Source organism: Papio anubis, chromosome 15 (assembly GCF_008728515.1).
Source record: "Papio anubis isolate 15944 chromosome 15, Panubis1.0, whole genome shotgun sequence".
Taxonomy (NCBI): Eukaryota; Metazoa; Chordata; class Mammalia; order Primates; family Cercopithecidae; genus Papio; species Papio anubis.
Window position 1 is genome coordinate 63,363,327 of NC_044990.1, and position 10,241 is coordinate 63,373,567.

Here is a 10,241-nt window from a genome sequence, read left to right on the forward strand (position 1 = left end):
CCCGGTGGGGTGTGCAAATGCAGGGACATCCAAGCACCCCCTGCCCCCCACCGCGTCCCCGCGCACCCCCGCCACTTGACTGCCTGTGAAGCTTTGGGCACCAACAAGCTCAGCTCCCCTCCTCCCCTGCCACTTGCCACGTTGTGGGCCACCATAAGGCGTCCCTCCTGGCATCTGCAAGCTTCTGGGCACCACGGCGTTCCCTTTGTCCAGACGCGGGGCAGCACAACGGGAACTGAGTGCGGTACATCTGGCGGAGTGGCAGTCTCACGGGGAGCCATCACCTATGCCAGAGCCCCGAGCTGCCCGCCCCATCACAGCAGGCTTTGTGAATGGCTGTGCCTAGTAGCCAGACCCCGCACTCCCTCACCCACACACCCCTCACTGCTCCATGCCTGGCTCACCCTAGGCAGATGTGGGATCCTGGTGGGTAAAGTGAGCGGAGCACAACCTGCCAGGCTGAGTGGGCAGAACAAGCCCAGTGGGCACTAGCAATACTCAGACAGAAGGTGCCGCCAGCTATAGAGTTTCCTGGCTAGCAAAGCAATACCCAAAAGATCCCGTGACATTATCGTTATCTTTATTAGTATTGATAATTATTAATTAACCAATTAGTGATTTAGCACGGGAATTAAACATAAGATAAATATACAGAAATAAATTTTTAAATATACTGGTAATATGAGTTAAAAAAGGGAAATTTTAACATGATATAAATTAAAATTGCACCAAAACCCACCTAATATAAGTTATTCTACAAAACATTGCTGAAAGAATTGTTTGTACACACACACACACACACACACACACACATTTATTTTAATAGGTTTTTGGGGAACAGGTGGCGTTTGGTTACATGAATAAGTTCTTTTGTGGTGATTTCTGAGATTTTGGTGCACCCATCACCCAAGCAGTGTAACTGTACCCAATGTGTAGTCTATTAACCCTCACCTCCCTCCCATCCAGGGCCCCCAAAGTCCATTGTATCATTCTTACGCCTTTGCATGCTCATGTCTTAGCAACCACTTATAAGTGAGAATATACAATGTTTGTTTTTTCATTGCTGAGTTACTTCCCTTAGAATAATGGTCTCCAATTCCATCCATATTGCTACAAATGCCATTATTTCATTCATTTTTATGACTGAATAGTATTCCATGGTATATAGATACTCCATTTGCTTTATCCACTAGTTGATTGATGGGCATTTGGGCTGGTTCCATATTTTTTGCAATTGCAAATTGTGCTGCTATCAACATGTGTGTGCAAGTATATTTTTCATATGACTTCTTTTCCTCTGTGTAGATACCCAGGAGTGGGATTGTAGGATCAAATGGTAGATCTACTTTTACTTCTTTAAGCAATCTCCACATTGTTTTCCATAATGATTGTACTAGTATATATTCCTACCAACAGTTCAAAAGTTTTCCCCTTTTCACCACATCCACGACAACATCTATTATTTTTTGATTTTCTAAATATGGCCATTCTTGCAGGGGTAAGGTGATATCACATTGTGGTTTTGATTTTGATTTCCCTGGTAATTAGTGATGTTAAGCATTTTTCATATGTTTGTTGGTCGCTTTTATATCTCCTTCTGAGAATTGTCTATTAATGTCCTTAGCGCACTTTCTTATGGGTTTGATTTTTTCCTTCCTTATTTGTTTGAGTTCCTTGTACATTCTGGATATTAGTCCTTTGTTGGATGTATAGATTGTGAAGATTTTCTCCCACTCTGTGGGTTGTCTGTTTAATCTGCTAGTTATTTATTTTGCTGTGCAAAAGCTTTTTAGTTTGATTAAGTTACATCTATTTATCCTTGTGTTTGTTGCATTTGCTTTTGAGTTCTTGGTCATGAAATATTTGCCTAAGCCAATGTCTAGAAGGATTTTTCCAAAGTTATATTCTAGAATTTTTATGGTTTCAAGTCTTAGATATAAGTCTTTGAGGTATAAGTATTTATACCTTAGTTCTAGGTGGGATTTATCCCAAGATTTGTTTAACATATGAAAACAAATCAGTTTATGTACCACATTAATAGAATAAAGAATAAAAAATACATGATCTCAAAGGGCAGAGAAAAAAACATTTAGCATGATAAACCAACTTACACGATTAAAGAACGCAGATAATTCAGAATAGAAAAGAGCTTGTTCAACCTGATAAAAGGTATCTATGAAAAAATCAACAACAAACATACTTGATGGTGATAAATGAATGCTTTCCTTCGAAGATCAGGAAAAACACAAGGATAGCTTCTCTTGACACTTGCATTCATTATTGAAGTAGAGGTTCTAGCCAAAGCACTTGGGTAATAATAAAAAACTGGACCAACATTGGAAAGAAAGGAAACAAACTATCTTTATATATAGGTGTCATGATCTTGCACCTAGAAAATCCTAAGGAATTCACTAAAATAATACTCTTAGAATGAATCAGTTTGATACAATTATAGATTGATGTACAAAATTCAATTATATTTCTATACACTAGCAATGACCGAACAGAAAATGAAATTAAGAAATTAATTCCATATATAACAAAATAAAAAAGAATAACACATTTAGAAAAAGAATCAACAAAACTTATAGAAAACTTGTACACTGAACATTATAAAATATTGTTGAAACATGATAAACCTAAGTTAATACAGGAACTCCCATACTTAATTCTTGGAAATAATATTTTAAAGATGGCAATTCTTTGAAAACTGATCTACCATCTGAACACAATCTATTAAAATCCCAATCGTTTGCTTTTCGAATTGTATACCTTATCCTAAATTTCATACAGAAATTCAAGGGTCACAGAGTAGCCAAAACAGCCTTAAATACGAAGAACAATATACTCACTGATTTCAAAACATATAAAAAGTTCACTAACCACGATGGTGATAATGTGTTAGGATTAACATACAGATAAAGAGAACAGACTTGCAAGTCCATGGATAAATGCTTAAATATGGTCAATTCAACTTTGATGAGGGTGCAAAAAATTCAATGAAACAATAATGGTGCTAGGACAACTGAATATCCATGCACAAATAAATGCAGTTGACATTTTCATGCAATACACAAAAATTAATTCAAAATAAACTATAAGCCTAAATACAAGAGATAAAATGATAAAGAACTTAGTTCAAATGGGGTAAATATTTCAGACGTTGAGTTTGAAAATGGCTTCTTTAATATGACACCAAAAGCACAAGCAACAAAAGAAAAACAAGGACGAATTGGATTTCATCAAATTTCAACACTTTTCTTTTCCAAAAGACATCATCAAAAATTAAAATACATGCACAGAAAGAAAAAAAAATCAAATTACACAATTTAAGGTATTTTCGTATGAAATATATACAAATCACTTAGAAATTTACAATAAAAATCAAATAACCTAATCATTCCTTTAAATAAACATTTCTTTAAAGAAGCTTTATGGCCGGGCGCGGTGGCTCACGCCTGTAATCCCAGCACTTTGGGAGGCCGAGGCAGGCGGATCCCGAGGTCAGGAGATCGAGAACATGATGGCTAACATGGTGAAAACCCATCTCTACTAAAAATAAAAAAAAAAAAAATTAGCCGGGTGTGGTGGCGGGCACCTGTAGTCCCAGCTACTCAGGAGGCTGAGGCAGGAGAATGGCGTGAACCCGGGAGGCGGAGCTTGCAGTGAGCTGAGATCCGGCTGCTGCACTCCAGCTTGGGTGACAAAGCGAGACTCCATCTCAAAAAAAAAAAAAAAAAAGCCTTACCCAAATAGCAGCAAGTAGGTGAAAAGATGCTCAAAATTATTAGTTATTAGGCAAACGCAAATCAAAAACTCACAAAATATCACCTCTAACTTATGAAGATACGAAAAATAAAAAACAGAGAATAGTGTAAAACACAGATATATGCCAGAAATTGAAACTTTCATACGTTGCTGATGGGACTGAAAAACGGTGCAGTCACTTCAGAAAACAGTTTCATACTTATGAAGATACGTAAAATAAAAAACAGACAGTGTAAAACACAAATATATAAAAGAAATCGAAGAAATTGAAACTTTCATACACTACTGATGGGATTAAAAAATGGTGCAGTCACTTCAGAAAACAGTTTCATACTTATGAAGATATGTAAAATAAAAAACACAGACAATAGTGTAAAACACAGATATACATAAGAAATTGAAACTTTCATACATTACTGATGGGATTGAAAAATGGTGCCGTCACTGCAGAAAACAGTTTGGCAGTTCTTCAAAATGATAAATATAAAATTGTAACATGATCCAGTAATTTCAGTCCTAGATATTTACTAAAGAAAATTAGAACTATGTGTCCATACAAAAACATGTATATACAAATGTACACAGCAACATTATTTATAATAGCCCAGGTTGAGAAACCACTCAAATGGCCATCATTGGAGAAAGAGATACATAAAATATTATATATCTATGCAATGAAATATCAGCCAGCCAGAAGAAGTAAAGAAGTACTGATACATGTTACTAGGTGGTTGAAGCTTGAAAATCTTATGGTAATTGAAAGAAGTCAGGCACAAAATGTAACGTATTATATGATTACATTGATATGAAGTGTCCAGAATAGACAAATGCTCAAGTACAGAAAATGGAAGAGTATGTGTGAGCGACAGTTCTGGTGAAGCAGGAATGGGGAATGACTACTAAACAGGTATGAGCTTTCTTTCTGGGATGAGAGAGAAGTCTTATAAAATAAGATAGTGGTGATGGTTGCACAACTTTACAAGTACAATAAAAACCACTGGACTGCACAGTTTAAATACATTCATTTTACAATAAGTGCATTATATTTCAAAAATTGTTATACGGAGAGGGCAAAATGTTTCAAAAAATAGCACACAAGGCAAGATGCAGACCATTCTATGTGTAATAAGTAGTATAAATCTGTGGTTTGATTTAATTATCTTTGGAGTGAAGAGAATAAAAGTAGTGAACATTCAAAACAGTATTTGTTTACTCTGTGAATATAAGATATATCTACAAAATACAAAATTAAAGTATTTAGTGTAGATACATATTTTTTTGATATACTTGTGGCCTATAGCTGAAGTCAAATTTTAAGATAATTTAGAGTGATCACTAAAGAAGAAAATATTGATTTGACATCAGGAAAGCTACATAATATTTTAACTACTATTGTTGGGTCAATGCAAACTCATACCTTTAGAAGTAAAAAAATAAGAATAATAAAAACAAAAACAGAAAAGGCTGGGTGCGGTGGCTCACACCTATAATCCCAGCACTTTGGGAAGCCAAGACAGGTGGATCACGAAGTCAGGAGTTCAAGACCAGCCTGATCAATATGGTGAAACCCCGTCTCTACTAAAAATACAAAAATTAACCAGGCATGGTGGCGCACACCTGCAGTCCCAGCATCTCGGGAGGCTGAGGCAGGAGAATTGCTTGAACCCGGGAGGTGGAGGTTGCAGTGAGCCAAGATAGTGTCACTGCACTCCAGCCTGGGAGACAGAACAAGATTCTGTCTCAAAAAAAAGAAAAGTATCCAATCCTGAGGTACTTTCTCTTCTTACCCAATCGTATAAAACCTTTAATGTTCACACAGGAAATTTAGATATAATAATGCGAGCTGGGAAATCTGTGGGAGCAAGAGCAGGTGTTTGGATGATCCCAGCTGTTAAAAATGAAAGGAACATTTAAAGCTAGAAATAAGATGATTACTTTGGAGAAATGGTATTTGTAAATGTGTTACTACTTGGTACAATGAAAGAAAAATATGTCAGACATTTACTATAACAAAATAATTATTATCTCTGTCTATAGTAGTTGTCTCCTTAATGACGTGTCTCTACCAAAAAAAGGGGTCAAATCAGTGTTATTTTTATTAGTTTACTATGTTTTCACTTAATTATAAGACATTGTTATTCTTCTTTTCTCTTGGTATTATATCCTGGCAGGAAAGTAATAAAATAGAAAAATACATGAAACAATAAAAAGAGGTGGAATATTTTTAATAGACTAAATTTTACGAAGAAATTGTAACTGCAGATGAAAAAATGAGAAAAATAGGGACATACCAAGAAGAAATATTGATAAGAAAGGCCTCAGAACATAGAATAAAAGGAATAATATTAGCTTTAATTGTAAAAATTGATGCAGCTGACTGCATCAATAAATTCAAAAGAAATTTCATTTTAGCCTGTCCTTTGAAGACAAAAAAATCAAAGGGTAGCAAACAAAAATTATAAATATTTTATTTTTAGTAAAAAATTAATGATAGCAAAATTTAAGTGTATAATTAAAGCTGTGTTTTATATTCTCTGCATCCAAATATCCTGATCCTCAGACTATCACTTTATGTTAACGACACTAATGAGAAAACTACATGCACATATGGTAAATAGTAATTAGGAACTCATACTCAGCCTGCATCCCCTCCTAGAGGCCATTTCTGTGTTGTGAAACTGTTTTTACAGTTTAAAATTTCACACCTGGGCAGACTTCCTTATGGTCAAGAGTGAAGTTGGAAACTAGCATGTTTAACAAATATAATGTTATAAAGGGTAAATACATTACATGTATAAAAGCTGACACCCTGCAAAATGAGCTCCCAGGTACAGATGAACTGTTATGTCTCCTTTTGGCTTGAGTTATAGGTAATAAAATTATTCCTATCTATTCATGTTGTCTTAACTATTCTACTCCAACATAACTGCATGAAATGAAATTTAAAAAATTCTACTACTGGAAAATGATTTTTCTCCTTATGCTCTGTGCTAATATTCAGACCCATCTAACACCCTGTCATTTGGATAATTCTGCCTGCACATCTCTTATCTGCATGCATGAATCTAGGAATAGTACAAATATTGTATGTGAAATAAAGACAGCTACAAAATTATACATATATATAATTTATATTTGTATGTATATATTTGATCTATAGATAAAATAACCTGTTATTTGTATGAGTATAACTTGATATAGAAGAAATTTGAATAAAATTTTAGCACAGTTAAACATGAGGTGATATTGAAGAGCACGTGCATATTTTTGTTTTTTCCTATCTTATATATGTTTTAAAAATAAACATGTGTTTTTAATTTAATCTAATAACTTTCAATGAATGAGTCAATTGTAGTCAATAATAGAGGTTAGCATTTTCTCATCTTGCTTCCAGTTGCTGGGTTTTGTAGAATCCAGAGAGAAACTGATTATGGAAAAGTTAATGGCTGTGGAGTTTGATGAAATAGTAATGCTGGAAGAAATGTGGCAGAAAAAATCAGACGAACTCCATGGTGGTAAGTGTAATTCACTTTCTGTTGAAATGCATGTTTCCTCTGATGCAAATTTTGGTACCTAAATTCTTTCAAAGTTTGAAAAATACAAATAATTTGGTATAATTTTCATTTTTCAAGGAAGTGATTTAATTAAATACAAGATACTCAATTATGTAAAACTCAAATAATGTACCTTTAATTTCACACATTTTTTGTTTATTAAGATAGCAGAAGGCTTCACCTAAAAGAGAAAAGAAATTTTTGAGAAATGAAATCTCTAAATTAGAGTTATTTGGATATAGCCTTCTTTATCCTTCCTTTCCTACTGCTCGGACCAAGAAGAAATAGTGGGCAAAGACAGAATTGTTGCCATTAAATTGACAGTATCTTACATTAATAAATCCTAAATCTTTTGCTTTTCTATATTTCCTTCTTGTATTTCCTTGCATTAAAATTATAAAATAAATTTGTTAGATACATGTCCCTAGTTAAAGATTGGCTTGAAAACATCTACCTTTTTATCGCTTTTATCAAAATATAATATATATTCACATATATTAGATATTATATATTTCTGTTTAATTGGCTTGGTCATCTTTTATCAATATATGATGCATTTCTCTTTATCCCCTACTGATACCTATTGAGAGGGATATATCACAATATTATTTATTACAATATTATGTGAAATATTTTCCGATATTTGATTTCAGTACTTCTCTACAAAACAAGCAAACAAAGTTAATCTGGCTAAACTATATACCTCTATGTATTAGGATATAATTATTTCTCAGCGCTGTTTCAGAATTAGATTGTTTGTATGTAAAGAAGTGCTTTTTACATTGTCTGACACATAGAAGATACTTAACCAGTGTTTGTTCTATTTTATTAACGCTGTTTGTTGTTGTTGTTGTTGTTTTAGAGATAGAGTCTCACTCTGTCACCCAGGCTGGAGTGCAGTGACACGAACATAGCTCACTGCAGCTTCGAACCTCCTGGCTCAAGCAATTCTCCCGCCCCAGTCTCCTGAGTAGCAAGAACCGCAGGTGTGTACACCACCATGCCCTGATAATTTGTTATTTTTCTGTAGTGACAGGGTCTTGCTATGTTGCTCAGGCTGGTTTCAAACTCCCGGGCTCAAGTGATCCTCCCATCTTGGCCTCCTAAAACTTTGGGATTACAGGTATAAGCCACAGGTTCAGTTATTCTCCAATCATACAACTATGCAATTATTGAGAGATTATCATGAATCGGTTCTGTGGTAGTTGGTACATCTTATGTAAACTTCAGCTTTACTGGTGTCTGCTACTCACTTGTTTAATTTCAGTGATTCTGCTGCTCTCATTTTGATCTCAGTCATGTATAGTACCAACATTTTCTTGCACTTTCTGTATTCGGCTTGTTTGTAAGCTACTCACAGTTACTTCACGTAAGATGGCTTCCACGTTCTTTCATATGGCATTATGCCCTATTGCCTTACGGGCTGAGAGTTAATAGCAAAGACCCCAAGAATAAACACTACAGTTTCTGTGACTACAACATTTTACAAACTTTTATTTGTTATTTTTAAAATATCTCCACCTGCCCAACATATATTTATTACCTTTTGCTTTAATATTGTTCATCTCCATTCATATAAAATACATTGTATTCCTATGACAGATCATTTGGGGATTCTTTAAAAAATATTCCATGCCCATTTATTTTTCCCTTCAGCTATCAGATAAGCCATGGCCAGTGAATGGTTTGAATGTCTTTGGTACTAACCCTTAGGGTATTGTGCAGGCTTTAGGGCCACATAATACCACAGAGTTTTTTATAAATCAAAACTTGTTAAAAAAAACCAGCAGTCCTGTGACACATATATTGACCTAGAGTGCTCAGATACGTTGAATACTTTTCCAGATAACGTTTTAAAAATAATGGCCAAATAAAAATTCTGCACTGATTCAAAAGTACACAATCAGCATACTGCTTGAATATCTTTATGCTGTGTACAAGAAACCATTTCCTCAATGAACTCATTCTCTCTAGGTCTATTTTTGGATGATTTGGGTGGGATACTTTAAATTCACCTTCTCTGTCCCCTACTAATATTTAGCATTCTCCTAGGGAATGTGAAGTCATTCATCCTGAAATATCCATTGATGACAACATCATTATTGATTTTAACTGTATTGGGATGACATGGCAATTATGTAAAAGCATAACCTGTTTAGGTATCTATATTAGAGGCATTTGCCATAAAGAACATTTTACATTTTGCAAGTAGTGTAGTCATTCATTCAATCACAAAATTATATATTTACTGCGAGGTTATTATGACTCAGAACTATGGTGGCTGGTAGCAACAATTACACTTAATGACTACTATCCTCTTTTTAATTTCAGTGATGTCTCTTTTGCTTTTATATTTTAGCGAGGTATAGTGTTAATAATTACTTGTGAGTTTTTATGTTCAGATTATTTGCAAGCTGCTCATATAAAATGACCTTTGCATTATTAGCAAAGCACAGAAATAGCTCACATGTTTAAAAATTTAAATCATTGAAAAAGAATTTTTTACTGTCTTCACAAATGTAGAATAAAAGACTATGTGGTAAATTTCCATTTTAACTTCATATGCTTTATTTGAATTTTAGAGATTTTGAAAAGTTAATATGAAATATAAATATGATTCCCAAGGCACAAGTGGTTCTCTTTGCAGATCCAGGATCTGATAATACTTGGGAGGTTTTGATTCCCTAGACATATCCTAAAATTTTCCTTAGTTTTATTTTTACTTTTGCAATTTATGCAAACTGAAATGTGTACTTGGATTAAAATATCCCAAGCATGTTGTAAAATGAGCTCAAATTATTTCATTCTCATGAAAACTTAATAGATTATTACAGTTGATATTGTACTTAGTAGAATTATTTGACATCTGTTTACATAAATTACATTCTCTACAATATTTTCAGTATGCTGAGGGACATA